Raw genomic sequence first — 17,324 nt, 5'->3', positions numbered from 1 at the left:
AATATTATGAATTTTAGTACAGATAAACAGTAAGTATGGTGATCATCCATGCTATATTATAGAGAGTTACAACACTGTTCAGCCCCAGTATTGGTAAGAATTGCAAAAATCTTGACGTTTCTATCAAAATCCAACTAAGAAAAAAGACGGAAAGTTTTTGGACTATTCAGTATTAAAGAATCTGAATCATATCAATAAAATAAAATAATTATCAAAATTATGATAGAAATTAACGGCCATTGCTACCTGCCACAACAAAATTACTCAAATATTATGAATTTCAGTACAGATAAACAGTAAGTATGGTGATCATCCATACTATATTTATAGAGAGTCACAGCACTATTCAGCCCCAGTATTGGTAAAGATTGCAAAAATCTTGACATTTCTATCAAAATCCAACTAAGAAAAAAGACGAAAAATTTTTGGACTATTCAGGATTAAAGAATCTGAATCATATCAATAAAATAAAATAATTATCAAAATTAGGATAGAAATTAACGGCCAACATTTATTGTGTTTCATTTACATGGTAAAATCAGGTTTAATTTTGAAAAATCAAAATAAGAAGCAATATATGCTGAAGAGGAAATTACCGTATTTACATGCAATAATTAGGTACTGTAAATCACAATAAGTTTTGAAAAGGCATGAAATTATTTTATTTTTGTATGTTGGCAAATCATTCTGTATCATAAATACTGGCATTTCAAGACGTATAGAATAAAAGGGTATGAAAATAAGATTTGATATATAGCACTAATTTTTTATTTCTTAATCTGATATAACTCCCAAAAGGTTTGTTAACAGTTGCATACCTTCAATATGACCAAAGGATGTGTTGATCACAACAAGCCATTTATCTCTTTCACCATGCATCCATTCTATAAGCATTCTCCTTTTATGATCCTCAGTCAATTGCTTCATGCGCTTGATCTTCAGCCTCTGCTATTGCTTTAACTATAATAGTTTCTTCTTCTATCTCAGCACGCTCTCTCTCAGTCTGACGCTGCGGCGGCTACGAGCTTGCAATTTGGGGAGCTAGGGTTCTTCTTTCAATTTTAAAATTTCACGTCAATTTCATAGAGGAGAGGAGAGGAGTGTGGGAGTGGGAATGGGTTACGGGCTTAAGCCGTTGGGGATTCAGTTTTTTTTTTAAGTCAAAACGGCACCGTTTGGAGGAGTTATTAACAAACCGGAAACCCTTTAAAAAAATCGACAGGTTCTAACGGTTCACCGATTAATCACATATACGACCGGTTTTATAATCAGTTTTTTTGTCAGACGGTTTACTCATAACATCTGTTAAGCCATTTTTAAATTTTATAAAATTATTTATAATAATTACAAAAAGTACTCATAATAAAAAATTTTAAAATTTTATAAAAATATTTTATTTAAAATTGTTAGTAAAATCTTAGTTGTACTCTGTTTCAAAATAAATAATTATAATGATATTAGTATTTTATACAACAACCCATACAAAAAAATTCAAATTTCATACAATATTTTTTCGTTCATTTTTAATAGCTCATAAATACAAAATAATATTGCACGGAATTTAAATTATTTTTGTATTAATTTTTATATAAAATATCCATAACATTATAATTATTCAGAAGTTGCATATAATTCGAACCTTATGAATTCAATTTACTACGTATTTGCCTAAATCGAATTTATTCAATTCGATTTATATAGAAATGCAAACTCGATTTATTTAATTTAATTTATTTTCGTATGTGGTATGATTTGATTGAAAGAACAACAATTTATAATTTTATCTAGTATCAATAAATGCAAATTATGATTTGATTCTTCTATAATTTTATCTAGCATCAATAAAATTCCACTATCACTAGTTTTAAAAAAATTAAAGTCTAAAACAATGGTTAAAAATAAATAAAGAGGATAGATTTAATTCTTCTATAATTGTATGCATTTTTTTTCTGATTTGCGTTTTTATCACAATTCACAAGTTCTATGTTTTATAAATTAACGTTAATTCATATATAGTATATAAATAACTTTAATTAGAATAAATAACAATTTATTTATTTTATTTTAGACTTTATAAATGAAAAGACTAATTCACTAATATAACGAATTATAATTAATGTAATATAATTAATTAAGTAATATAAATTATAATAAATTATATTAATTATATTAATATTTAAATATCTAATTAAATCAATTAGTTGATATAATTAAATCAGTGCAATAAATTGTATTGAATGAGTTAAAACAATTAAATCGGGAAACACTCTCCGAAGCATGCCACGTTAGCTTCATCATTAAGTGCAAACATCCGATTTTTATATAATAGAATAGATAGATATAGCTATATTTTAATTTTAATTATAATTACAGGATGTCATATTGCATATTTTGATTGTCAAATTTGTAATTAGTCATTGATAATGATATATAAGAAAGATAGAATGGATAGAAAAATAAGAGAGATAGATAAAGAAAGAGAGAAAGGAGAATAGAACTCTTTAATTTTGTAAAAAAAGATTTGATTTTGATTGTAATGAGAAAGTGACATGTAGCACATTTTTGTTATAAAATTAGTAATAGATAATAGATTAGTCATTGATAATGATATATAAGAGAGATTAAGTGGTTGAAGGAATGAGAGATAGAAGAGAAGAAAGTTTTTTAATTTTAAAGGAAAAATTTTTATTTTAATTGCAATTAGAGAATGACATGTGATATGTTTTTGTTATAAAATTAGTAAAATATAATAAATAATAGATAATAGATTAGTCATTGATAATGATATATAAAAAAACTTTAAAAAATTTAATGTATATGCTTTTAAAATATGTTAAATTTTAATTTTTATGAATTGTTTAATTATTAGCTGATTGAAATTAATAGTACCAAATATCTATATAATATAGGAAAAGTTTCAGGTATGCCAAAAATTGAAATTCCGATTGTTATGTCCATTAAGATATAAAATAAAAAAATGTTAATGGCTCTGATTGTTTTGAGTGAAATTGTGCTGGAGTCTTCAATTTTGTAGTTTTGCAAAAGCCTTACCCTTTAGTGCCGTTATACTAACATTATGGTGTTTAAATTTAAATCGATCCAAATTAAACCGTTTATCCAATTCAATTTAAATCAAAAATCGATTAAAACTGCACTAATTTAGATTTGATTGGATTCTATTTTTTACAAACCGTTGAATTGGATCGGATTTCGGATCTACTTTTCATAATCGATCCAATCCAGTTCAAACCGCACAATGTGTTATAATATTATTATTTTATTATTATATTTACAATTATACTTATAACATGTTCAATTGTTTATATATTTTTATATTATTCATGTATTAGTATTATTTAATAAATATTTTATGTTCAAAATATTATTTATTTATTTATTCTAACTAACCTATAATTTTATTTCTATTGTTATGTTATCATTGGCTTTCTAATATATTATTGAGACTTATTATGTCATTTTTGATTATTTAAAATTTGATGTTGAGACTTGTTATATGTATTTATTTTTTTTAATTTATAAAACCGTAAATCCAATCCAATCCAAACCGTTTGAAATTGGATCGGATCGAATCAGATTTTTTTTAAAAGCATCTAATTCAAACTACACCACAAATAAAATTAGTATTCGAATCGAATAAATTTTTGACTCAAACCGATCTAAACCGCACTACGAACACCCTTAACTAACATAATGGTTTATTAATTACAGGCAATGTGTAGCTTGTCGCAGCTGGAGCTCAATCAGGCTAGCCAACTAATGTGGGGAGCCGTTCTAATATATGAAAATTAGCATTTTTTTTTTTGGGGTCTTATAGACATTAAAGTAAAGGAAGTGATATTGGGTAATGTTGATTAATGATTCCATATTGTAGATAAGTTGGTGAAAAAAAAAATTGTAGATAAAAAATTGAATTATAAATTTTTAACAAAAAAAAGTTGTAAATACTTTTACATGGCAGTAGCCTATAAAGATAAAAGTTTATAAGGTCTCTCCTTATGTATAATTTGTGAGTGAATAAGATTGTGTAAGAGAAAAAACTTTTGAAGGATGAAAATAAAGATGTGGTGATATGTATACATCTTAGAAGACGGTATTATTGAGAATAAATAGCATGAATACAATTCAATCTATTATATATAAGATAATGTGTTATTATTATATGTATTATTTAATTAATATAATTATTATATGTATTATTAAACTAAATAATTAATATAATAAGATTTTCAATTAAATCTAGAGACTTGGTATTGTGATAAAAATTATAACATTAAGACATATATTTTTTATAATTTATTTTAAATTGTTTTTCGTTGTATGATTATTAAAATGATATTAATAATTTATATATATATATATATATATATTGTAAGACCAGAACTTTTGAAAAGTCTTATTATGATCAAGTCTCAAATCATATAGTTATTTATAGCCTTAATTTCAGAGATTATTTTATTAAAGATAATTAAGGCAAGTTTTGATTTATTGGATTTGAGATAAGTTATGATTATTATCCAATTTTATAATTATTGGATTATTTTCTATATTTAAAGTATAAGGTTGATAGTTATGAAATAATAAGGATTTTTATATGATTTGGATTAGATAAATAATATTTTAAATATTATTACTGCTATTTTGAAAAATGAAGAAATTAAGTATACTATTTCTAATTTTTAGATTTGGGCATTTTATTGAAAATAATTTGTGAAATTGATCAGCAAATAGTATTTTCTATGTACAAATAGTGTTGGATTTAATTTGGGGTTTCAATTACTATATTATTCCCAATTTTATGTAAAATTACTAAAATGCCCCTAACCCTAATTTTTTAAAAAAGAAAACCCTAGCCCCTCAACCCATGCAGCCGCAGCTGCTGCCTTTCTCCTTTACCCTCATCATCACTCACCCACAAGCAAACATAACGCAGACACAACTGAAACCCATAGCAGCGCCAAATCAAAGATAGGGAAATAGGAAAAAAAAAAGGGCCACGGGAGAAGGGAGGAGGAGAGGAAGGAGATTCGCGCCGGTGTGCTGGGCTCCACCGCCGCCGTCGCGTCGTCGCTGTCACTGAAGCTTCGCGCCGCTGTCCAACCGCCGTGCCTCGCCGTCAGTTGCTGCTCATCCTCATCGCGAACAGAGGGTAGCGCGAGACCGAGAGGGAGAGAGGAAGCTTGGAGTCGGCGTCGCGCGGAGAGGGATTCACCGCTCCTTCCCACCGCCGTCGAGCTGCCATTGACGACGTGTGTCACCGCGGCTGAGGGTGTCGCCACCATCAAACCCTGGCCGAAGATGCTTCCACTGCACGCGAGGGGAAGAGGAGCGATGAGGCAGAACGCGTCCTCGCCGGAGATCTTGAGCACTGCCGTCGTTCGTGCCTCCTGCCGCCGCCAAATCTGCTCCCACTTCTAGGTTCTGGAATCTGACCCGGACGCCGCTGCCACCATCCGAGCTCGCTGCTGCTGATGATGGTAATCCCAAACCGCCGCCGGCAAAAGAGGTTCAGGCCGTCGCAGGTGTCGCTGCCGGAGAAGGGAGCTGCATCTCTGTGATTCTGACCGCCAGGAGTGCTTTTGTGACGTTAGGGACCACCGCCGGAGCTTCTGGCTACTGCTGCCGTTGCCGGAAAAGGTTGCCGGTAAGGGTTTTAATTGTGGTTTCTGTCCTTTTTGAATTCCGGAAATACTATAGTCGCTGCGTGTTGGTTTCAGATGTCGTGATCGGAATTTGTCGCCGCAGCCGCTTGAGGTGGCTGCCGGGCTGCTGCCGAGCCGGCCCAGAGACCGCCGCTGTTTCGGTTCAGCCGTCCTTTCTTAGTCTCAGTAAGTAAGTATATTTCGAAGAGCCTCGCGTTAGTATTTTGTTGTGTATGGTTAATGAATACGAGTTTTGATAACGTGGGGTCGAGTCCTGATTATTGTATGTTGCGATTAGTGTTGCTATGGTCATTGCGAACGTGACTGGGAGCTGAGGTTTTGGTTGCCGTCAGTTCGGGATGAGGCGGAAAGGACTCTATGAGACGTTTAGATTATGGAATTGCGTTTTGAGGTAGGGGCGCTTTCCGAAAACTATAGTTTATTATTGGAATTATTACATATGGATACTGATGTGAGAAAATGTGTATTTGGTGATTGTATCTGCCTTATGTAATATTTGATTGACTCGAATGATTATGGATGTTGGTTTGGCTGAATTGTCGTGCGACTTTGTGAAATGTAATATTTTGAAGTGATTCTTTAAAGATTTGAATTCTGAGTTTAATCCGTTGAGGATTGATTTGATTTGAGTCAATTATTTGATGATGTGAAAAGTCGAATGCACTTTTGAATTCAGCCTGGTTTACTTTAATTGACTTGATCTTGGACAAATGATTTGTTACTGAACTGTTTCCTTAAAGTTTTGGAAATGAGTTAAATCGGTTGATATTGATCTGATTTTGAAATGGTTTTCTTGAGATATGCCACTGAGGCGACTATTGGATTTAGCTTGCTTTTGAATTGATTTCTGGTTTTGAGCTGTTGAAAAGGAATGAGAAACGGTTTAGTTGGGACCCGAACCGGGTGGCAAAAGTCCAAGTTTTAGGGGAGGTGCTGCCGAAATTTCTGCAAAATCCTAGTCGTGTTTGAAAAGTTATTTAAAAAGGGCTGGATTTGAGAAATTGTATTATGTGATTTATAAAGAGAATATTTATGTTTTCAAGCTTAATTTATTTAATGAACCTTACGCGTTGAGTGCGGCTTATTTAGAAACGAACTATTTGTACAGTTTGAATCACTGAAGGAAAGAATGATGCTCTAATATTGATTTCAATATAAAAAGGAGCTTTTAGTGATTTTAAAGGAATTTAGACTTTTGATTGAGTAATCAAGTTTGAGGCATTTTGGGAGTTAGAAAAATGGGTTCTAAAACGAAACCTGAAAGTGGTTTGATTCAAATGAACCGGTTCCTTTTCAAATGAGTTGATTTTTGGACCAGGTTGGAACTTGTGATTTTGTATGGTCGGTTTCATAATAAATTCAGTTTTATTTACTTGAACCGAGAATCCATAATTTTAAAAGTTTCAATGAATTTAAATGAATTGATATAGGTTGACCTTCCCTAAAGGCTTGGGACTCTGCCGAGAAGCTTTTGTTATAAAATCCCATTATTGGATGGGTGGTTTTGAATACTTGGAAATAAATCCTTAACTTGCCATGGTTTTGGAAGTTTTGGAAAGAGAATGCCGAGAGTGGCTTTGTTTTAAAAAGGGAACTCACTTTGAGTAAATTTGGCTTATGAGCCTGAGATGATTTGAGAAATGAGATCTTTAAGGCCAAGGCTAAAAAGAGTTGAAATTTGATTTCAAAGTGAAATGGCTTGAGAAAAGTGATTTATGGCTTAAATGCCGGTTTTATGAATTTGATGATGTTGAATAGTGGAAGTGTTGTTTTGTTGTGAGCCGGAATGGCCGTGTATGCTATTGAACTATGGCTGATTGCCGAATGAGTTGTGAGCCGTATGACTGATTATGAATTATGAACTTAAGCCGAAGGGCTGTATTTATTGATAAATTGGCTGGTTCTGAATTGAACCGTGAACCGGATGGCTGAGATGGATGGTGATCCATGGTTGAGTATAAATGCATGTATGCAATTGAATGAATTGTGAACTTAAGCCGGATGGCTGAGATGAATGTTGTATGCGAGTATGCTTGTGTTTTCTCTCTGGTTGTAAGGGTGACAGGGCACCGATACCCTCTAATGGCGACAGGGCGCAGATACCCTCTAATGGCGACAGGGCGCAGATACCCTCTAATGATAATAAAGCGCAACAGGGAGACTGTGTCCGGGTTAGCTACCGGACACGTCGGGTTGGCTTGGTAACCGACAGATGATATCATCAGCCACTAGGGACAGGCATGCATCATATGCATTTGTGTGACATTGGTTGGGTGTGCATATTATACTTGGTTTGTCTATGTGATTAATTGCTAACTGTTCTACTTGTAATAACTGTTTGTTTGTGCTTGAACTTCCTATTTGTGTTTGCTACTGGGATTCTGTTGGACTGTGGTGATTGGTTGATTGTTGGATTGTTTGGGCCTAGGGCCGTGGTTGGAATGAGATGAACTGATGGTTGATTTCGGTTTTATGTTTCTGATTTGGAATGAAATATGAAAGCCTATTTTGTTTCAGTATAAATAAACCGTTTTGAAAGGCTTTTGAGTTTTTGAGAATTGAATGGTTCCTCTTCAGTAAAGATTTCCGACTTTACTTCTATTATAAACCGTTGTTTTTGAAAAGAGGCATAAGGCGGTTATGAATCACTGGTGCGGTTATCTTCACGTATCCTATTACAGTAATTCCCAAAAACCCTCTACTGAGAACCCTTTCGAGGATGATGTTCTCACCCCCCTACATTTTTCCCCTTTCAGGATATGGGCGCAGAAGTTACGAAGAGCTTATTTAATTGTTGTGATGCTCTGTATTGTTTTAGCTATGGTTTATTGTACCCTCGCCTTTATCTTGATATAATCTATAAGAGGGATAGGAATTGTATTGGATTATGGTTGTAATATTACTTATATATATGTATGTATATATATGGATGTACGCTTTATGAGTTTTGTAAGTTGTATGGTATTTATGGATGTATGATATCGGATGAAAGTATTTTTGGATCGGTATTGCGATTTAAAGTTTTAAACAGGCTCATATTTTAGTATTAAATAATATAAAGTCGTCGTAATGTCCGAACTATCAGAGTCGCGCAGCCGGAAGTGTGAGCTTTGGTAGTTAGGGTGTTACATTATGGTATCAGAGCAGTCCTTCCTGTAGAGCCTGAGGAATGGACCGACTATGCTTTAGTTGCATACTCTGAGTGTTTGTCATGTATTAGGTCTTGTCGAATGACGAGAATTAGAGCTTTATGCACATGACAGTCTATTGATTAACGCTGTTAGTCTTGCATTGCATAATTCTTGGTATTAAGTTTGGCCGGCTTAATACTAGTGAATTATGTATATGAAAGCACTGATGGCTTATCATAGATGAAATCCGAGTTTTGAGTAAAGCAAATCGCGGGTTTTGGAAAAGTTGGAAACTATTTCTCGAGGCTATTCAGTTGTGTGTCCTGAATTTTGTTCGAGTCGACCTATTCTTTTATATCCTAACTTGAAGTTCTTGTTTGCTAGTCCTTTTTGAAAAGTAGTTTGATTTTTCAACTCTATTCCTCTATCCATATGCATTCTTGTTTGACCTTAAGTGCATATGCTGGTTTAAGATCCTTGTTGCATCTATCTTCCTCTGTTTGAGTTCTTCTTGATTCAAGTATTCTTTGATATAGTCTTGAACTTGTCTTAATGTGCTGTGACTTTTAACTCTGGGTTTCGAGTTCATTCTTAGAGAACTTGTTGATTCAGTTTTCCTCTTATTTGACAGTGATTACAGCTAATTTTGAGATTTTTATAAAAATTGCTGTTGACTAGATATACACTTATCTATAGGTGGAACTTTGGAGATTTCTTATACAGTTTAACAACTATTTATTTCTAATACATCACCTGTACTTTTACTGGTTTGCGGAACTGCATTTACTTCAAATACAATTTGACTTTCTAGTAATTTTACTATAGTGCCAACGCACATCTTCATTTGATTGTGTATTTGGGGTATTTTTCAAAATTCTGGAAAGAAAGGGGATTTCTCGCTTTTATCCCAGTTGAGTTTCATTTGATAAACCTTACTTAATTTATTTTGATTTGACCCTCATTTAGCATACTACATGGTTTATGCCATTGTTGTTCTTTTGAAAATGTTGGACTCATAGCTTTTTTCTTATGAACGGACTCGTTCCTTCTTAAGCTTTTCACCTCTATGAATGTCATACGTGACCCTGTTTTTAACTAATCTTTTACATCTTGTGAACATTACCATTGATCTTGGTTTGTCCTCTCTTGTGGATCTCATCCTTATGTGGGTCAGTTTGATTCGTTTCAAATTAGTGCATCGCTTATTCTCTCATTATCTCTACAAGAGTTTTTAGTCAAAGAATTATCCTTAAGAAATTACTAATGATTGAGTTGTCTTTTTCTATGACTTTTGTATTCTTTTGGATCAATTTAAAACTTGTTTGATGTTTCATGTCTAGTGGATCTTGTTTGGACTATTTTAATTTAAGATCCTTTCTAGTATGGCTTGACTCCTTTTTAGTACATCTTAAACTTCTTGAATGTTCTTCTGAGATGGTGATTTTAAGAACACTTTTGGAGTCTTGCTTTGAATCTTTTAAAGAAGTTTGAATTCTCTTTGGAAGGATATTAACGAAATTTATTTTCTGTTGTTTGATTGAGATTGAAACCATTGTTCAATTTTGACGAAGTTAATTTAAAGTTGGCATACGCTATTTTAAATGAGGTTTTGGAAAGCTTCCTTGTTTAGTGGAAACCGGTTTGTTTGTAACGCACCACTTATTTCCTTACCAGATTGTAAGTAAATTTTTACCTCGGAATTTCTTTTTTAAAAAGAGTTTAACTTCCCCTTTCGTCCTTGCTATAAATGTTATACACGCTTGTTTGAATATGGACTTTGTGAATTTTTGAACAAGCATTTGATTTTCTTCCGAGTCTTTTGAACTACTTTTGGTTAAGATTGTGCACCTAACTATCTTTCTAAAATAGTTGAGGAAATATTTTTGCTCTTAGCCAAACCTGTGTGCATTTTGTTCTTAAAAATCTACATGATCTACTTCAACATGAAAACGTATTAAAAGCAAAACCACGTTTATGCTTTTATTTTTCTCTTGAAGGAGGCTTGTTGCTTAACTTTTCTTTTAAACTGCGAAGTGATTTTCCTGCAAGTTTTCGATTCTTTTAAGAACAATGTATTCAGAAGTACTTTTAATTATGCTCTTGAGTTTTGTGAGCTTTGCCTTGGGTTTGAGATATTCTCTTTTGTGAACCTCATACTTCTTCGACTCAGCTTGAATTTGTTCAAACTGATGCAATGATTTTCTTCTTATTGATCCTATTGAACTTCTTCGATCCAAGGGTCATCTTTGAAGTTGCCAATTGAGTTTAGTCTAGCAAACTTCATTGCTTGAGAGTCCTTGTTTATCTGGACCTAGATACATTCTCCCAAATCTTTGAGTATTATCCTTGACATTTGACTCTCCTTTCTAAAGTCTTGTATCCTTCTGAGTAGACTCGAGAATTATTTTGATATCACGTGCGACTTGTAGACGTAGTAGCGCGATGCGTTAGTTCCTTAAGGCGTGATATGTGTATACAGAAGTTGAAGCGGTAGGTGTGCAACGTATGAGTTGTGGGTGTTTTGTTCTTTGCGAATGGGTTTGCGGTTGCCAGGCTTGTGATCGAGTATGAAGATTGTAAAGTGCTTGATGGAGTTGGAAAGTTGAAGCTTTGAGGTTGATGTGAGATTAGTGTGCGGATGTTGAGCATGTCGTTTTAACTCCATCCTATTTGATAGCCTTTGATGCCTTGCCTTTCTATCACATGATTGACCCATGTTATCTTTTGCATTGAGCCTACCTTGTAACGTTTGCTTTGCAATCACTCCTACCTTTACATCCTTATGCTTATGACAATCAAAGTATTTGAAAATCGTATTTATGATTATATTTTGAGATATTTTTGCTTCTTCTGTAAATGTGTTCAAGGGTAAACTGTTATGGAATTTCTTTCATTCTGTATCAATTTTCGAGGGCGAAAATTTTTATAAGGTGGGTAGGATGTAAGACCCAGAACTTTTGAAAAGTCTTATTATGATCAAGTCTCAAATCATACAGTTATTTATAGCCTTAATTTCAGAGATTATTTTATTAAAGATAATTAAGGCAAGTTTTGATTTATTGGATTTGAGATAAGTTATGATTATTATCCAATTTTATAATTATTGGATTATTTTCTATATTTAAAGTATAAGGTTGATAGTTATGAAATAATAAGGATTTTTATATGATTTGGATTAGATAAATAATATTTTAAATATTATTACTGCTATTTTGGAAAATGAAAAAATTAAGTATACTATTTCTAATTTTTAGATTTAGGCATTTTATTGAAAATAATTTGTGAAATTGATCAGCAAATAGTATTTTCTATGTACAAATAGTGTTGGATTTAATTTGGGGTTTCAATTACTATATTATTCCCAATTTTATGTAAAATTACTAAAATGCCCCTAACCCTAATTTTTTAAAAAAGAAAACCCTAGCCCCTCAACCCATGCAGCCGCAGCTGCTGCCTTTCTCCTTTACCCTCATCATCACTCACCCACAAGCAAACATAACGCAGACACAACTGAAACCCATAGCAGCGCCAAATCAAAGATAGGGAAATAGAAAAAAAAAAGGGCCGCGGGAGAAGGGAGGAGGAGAGGAAGGAGATTCGCGCCGGCGTGCTGGGCTCCACCGCCGCCGTCGCGTCGTCGCTGTCACTGAAGCTTCGCGCCGCTGTCCAACTGCCGTGCCTCGCCGTCAGTTGCTGCTCATCCTCATCGCGAACAGAGGGTAGCGCGAGACCGAGAGGGAGAGAGGAAGCTTGGAGTCGGCGTCGCGTGGAGAGGGATTCACCGCTCCTTCCCACCGCTGTCGAGCTGCCATTGACGACGTGTGTCACCGCAGCTGAGGGTGTCGCCACCATCAAACCCTGGCCGAAGATGCTTCCACTGCACGCGAGAGGAAGAGGAGCGATGAGGCAGAACGCGTCCTCGCCGGAGATCTTGAGCACTGCCGTCGTTCGTGCCTCCTTTCGCCGCCAAATCTGCTCGCACTTCTAGGTTCTGGAATCTGACCCGGACGCCGCTGCCACCATCCGAGCTCGCTGCTGCTGATGATGGTAATCCCAAACCGCCGCCGGCAAAAGGGGTTCAGGCCGTCGCAGGTGTCGCTGCCGGAGAAGGGAGCTGCATCTCTGTGATTCTAACCGCCAGGAGTGGTTTTGTGATGTTAGGGACCACCGCCGAAGCTTCTGGCTACTGCTGCCGTTGCCGGAAAAGGTTGCCGGTAAGGGTTTTAATTGTGGTTTCTGTCCTTTTTGAATTCCGGGAATACTATAGTCGCTGCGTGTTGGTTTCAGATGTCGTGATCGAAATTTGTCGCCGCAGCCGCTTGAGGTGGCTGCCGGGCTGCTGCCGAGCCGGCCCGGAGACCGCCGCTGTTTCGGTTCAGCCGTCCTTTCTTAGTCTCAGTAAGTAAGTATATTTCGAAGAGCCTCGCGTTAGTATTTTGTTGTGTATGGTTAATGAATACGAGTTTTGATAACGTGGGGTCGAGTCCTGATTATTGTATGTTGCGATTAGTGTTGCTATGGTCATTGCGAACGTGACTGGGAGCCGAGGTTTTGGTTGCCGTCAGTTCGGGATGAGGCGGAAAGGACTCTATGAGACGTTTGGATTATGGAATTGCGTTTTGAGGTAGGGGCGCTTTCCGAAAACTATAGTTTATTATTGGAATTATTACATATGGATACTGATGTGAGAAAATGTGTATTTGGTGATTGTATCTGCCTTATGTATTATTTGATTGACTCGAATGATTATGGATGTTGGTTTGGCTGAATTGTCGTGCGACTTTGTGAAATGTAATATTTTGAAGTGATTCTTTAAAGATTTGAATTCTGAGTTTAATCCGTTGAGGATTGATTTGATTTGAGTCAATTATTTGATGATGTGAAAAGTCGAATGCACTTTTGAATTCAGCCTGGTTTACTTTAATTGACTTGATCTTGGACAAATGATTTGTTACTGAACTGTTTCCTTAAAGTTTTGGAAATGAGTTAAATCGGTTGATATTGATCTGATTTTGAAATGGTTTTCTTGAGATATGCCACTGAGGCGACTATTGGATTTAGCTTGCTTTTGAATTGATTTCTGGTTTTGAGCTGTTGAAAAGGAATGAGAAACGGTTTAGTTGGGACCCGAACCGGGTGGCAAAAGTCCAAGTTTTAGGGGAGGTGTTGCCGAAATTTCTGCAAAATCCTAGTCGTGTTTGAAAAGTTATTTAAAAAGGGCTGGATTTGAGAAATTGTATTATGTGATTTATAAAGAGAATATTTATATTTTCAAGCTTAATTTATTTAATGAACCTTACGCGTTGAGTGCGGCTTATTTAGAAACGAACTATTTGTACAGTTTGAATCACTGAAGGAAAGAATGATGCTCTAATATTGATTTCAATATAAAAAGGAGCTTTTAGTGATTTTAAAGGAATTTAGACTTTTGATTGAGTAATCAAGTTTGAGGCATTTTGGGAGTTAGAAAAATGGGTTCCAAAAAGAAACCTGAAAGTGGTTTGATTCAAATGAACCGGTTCCTTTTCAAATGAGTTGATTTTTGGACCAGGTTGGAACTTGTGATTTTGTATGGTCGGTTTCATAATAAATTCAGTTTTATTTACTTGAACCGATAATCCATAATTTTAAGAGTTTCAATGAATTTAAATGAATTGATATAGGTTGACCTTCCCTAAAGGCTTGGGACTCTGCCGAGAAGATTTTGTTATAAAATCCCATTATTGGATGGGTGGTTTTGAATACTTGGAAATAAATCCTTAACTTGCCATGGTTTTGGAAGTTTTGGAAAGAGAATGCCGAGAGTGGCTTTGTTTTAAAAAGGGAACTCACTTTGAGTAAATTTGGCTTATGAGCCTGAGATGATTTGAGAAATGAGATCTTTAAGGCCAAGGCTAAAAAGAGTTGAAATTTGATTTCAAAGTGAAATGGCTTGAGAAAAGTGATTTATGGCTTAAATGCCGGTTTTATGAATTTGATGATGTTGAATGGTGGAAGTGTTGTTTTGTTGTGAGCCGGAATGGCCGTGTATGCTATTGAACTATGGCTGATTGCCGAATGAGTTGTGAGCCGTATGACTGATTATGAATTATGAACTTAAGCCGAAGGGCTATATTTATTGATAAATTGGCTGGTTCTGAATTGAACCGTGAACCGGATGGCTGAGATGGATGGTGATCCATGGTTGAGTATAAATGCATGTATGCAATTGAATGAATTGTGAACTTAAGTCGGATGGCTGAGATGAATGTTGTATGCGAGTATGCTTGTGTTTTCTCTCTGGTTGTAAGGGTGACAGGGCACCGATACCCTCTAATGGCGACAGGGCGCAGATACCCTCTAATGGCGACAGGGCGCAGATACCCTCTAATGGCGACAGGGCGCAGATACCCTCTAATGATAATAAAGCGCAACAGGGAGACTGTGTCCGGGTTAGCTACCGGACACGTCGGGTTGGCTTGGTAACCGACAGATGATATCATCAGCCACTAGGGACAGGCATGCATCATATGCATTTGTGTGACATTGGTTGGGTGTGCATATTATACTTGGTTTGCCTATGTGATTAATTGCTAACTGTTCTACTTGTAATAACTGTTTGTTTGTGCTTGAACTTCCTATTTGTGTTTGCTACTGGGATTCTGTTGGACTGTGGTGATTGGTTGATTGTTGGATTGTTTGGGCCTAGGGCCGTGGTTGGAATGAGATGAACCGATGGTTGATTTCGGTTTTATGTTTCTGATTTGGAATAAAATATGAAAGCCTATTTTGTTTCAGTATAAATAAACCGTTTTGAAAGGCTTTTGAGTTTTTGAGAATTGAATGGTTCCTCTTTCAGAAAATATTTCCGACTTTACTTCTATTGTAAACCGTTGTTTTTGAAAAGAGGCATAAGACGGTTATGAATCACTGGTGCGGTTATCTTCACGTATCCTATTACAGTAATTCCCAAAAACCCTCTACTGAGAACCCTTTCGAGGATGATGTTCTCACCCCCCTACATTTTTCCCCTTTCAGGATATGGGCGCAGAAGTTACGAAGAGCTTATTTAATTGTTGTGATGCTCTGTATTGTTTTAGCTATGGTTTATTGTACCCTCGCCTTTATCTTGATATAATCTGTAAGAGGGATAGGAATTGTATTGGATTATGGTTGTAATATTACTTATATATATGTATGTATATATATGGATGTACTCTTTATGAGTTTTGTAAGTTGTATGGTATTTATGGATGTATGATATCGGATGAAAGTATTTTTGGATCGGTATTGCGATTTAAAGTTTTAAACAGGCTCATATTTTAGTATTAAATAATATAAAGTCGTCGTAATGTCCGAACTATCAGAGTCGCGCAGCCGGAAGTGTGAGCTTTGGTAGTTAGGGTGTTACATATATATATATATATTAAATTAATTCATTTTGAGAATTTTTGTTTATCACATATTTATCAATAGAATATTCTCATGATAAACATAGTATATAAATTTTTTTTTAATCTGAGACTATCATGACAATTAACAAAGTATTTATTATACTTTGATTTCAGACATATAATACTTTAGGGTACTAATTGAATACATATTGGATATGATTTAAATACTTGTAAAATTAATTATTAGTCAATAACAAATCCGTCCATTTTTGATAAATTTTGAGTTATATACTTATATGATTATAATGATTGAATTAAATAAAATCTTATCCAAACAAATTGAATGAATAAAGAAATGAGTTATTGGAGTCATTTATTAGTTCATTAGGATTATGGTAATAAATTAGAGTTTGATAATTAAACCATACTCTAAAGATTAACAAAGAGTCAAAAATTATGGAAGGAATTATACTTTATTCTTCTCTTATTCTAATTAGTAAAAAGATATTACTTCACAATGTTTGATGGTATTTTTGTGGAAAAATGAATTTCCAAAACAACAAAAACTAACCGGCAAGTGTACCGGGTCGTATCAAGTAGTAAAACTCACTTAGAGTGAGGTCGATCCCACAGGGATTGATGGATCAAGCAACTTTAGTGGGTTATTAGTTTAGTCAAGCTAACATTGAGTGATTTGAGTGACAGTTGAAACAACAGAAAGTAAATGACAAGAGGAATTAAAGTGCAGAAAGTAAATTGGACAGAAACTTAAAGAGCAAGAAATGTAAATTGCAAGAATCTTAAATGACAAGAAATGTAAATTGCATGAAATATAAAGGGGAGTGGGTGCTGGAAATTAAAATTTAACAGGAAAGTGTAAATAGCAATCAAACAGAGAAGTAAAAGGTGCAAAATCATGCAACAGATCTAAACAGAAAAGGAAAATTGCTTGAAGAATTCAAAACAGAAAAGCAGTGCTTAATTTGCAGCAATTTAAAAGTGGTTCAAGATCTCAGGAGTGGAAGAGACTAGAAAACAAGTCTAGATCTCAAATCCTTCCTTGATCCAACAAGAACAATTGCAAAATGAAAATATAAAAGTAAATTGCAGAAGAAAAGAAAGATGAAAGCAATCAAAGA

This window comes from Arachis ipaensis, chromosome B5 (assembly GCF_059453495.1).
Source record: "Arachis ipaensis isolate K30076 ecotype BB chromosome B5, ASM5945349v1, whole genome shotgun sequence".
Classification (NCBI taxonomy): domain Eukaryota; kingdom Viridiplantae; phylum Streptophyta; class Magnoliopsida; order Fabales; family Fabaceae; genus Arachis; species Arachis ipaensis.
This window is presented reverse-complemented; position numbering follows the sequence as displayed.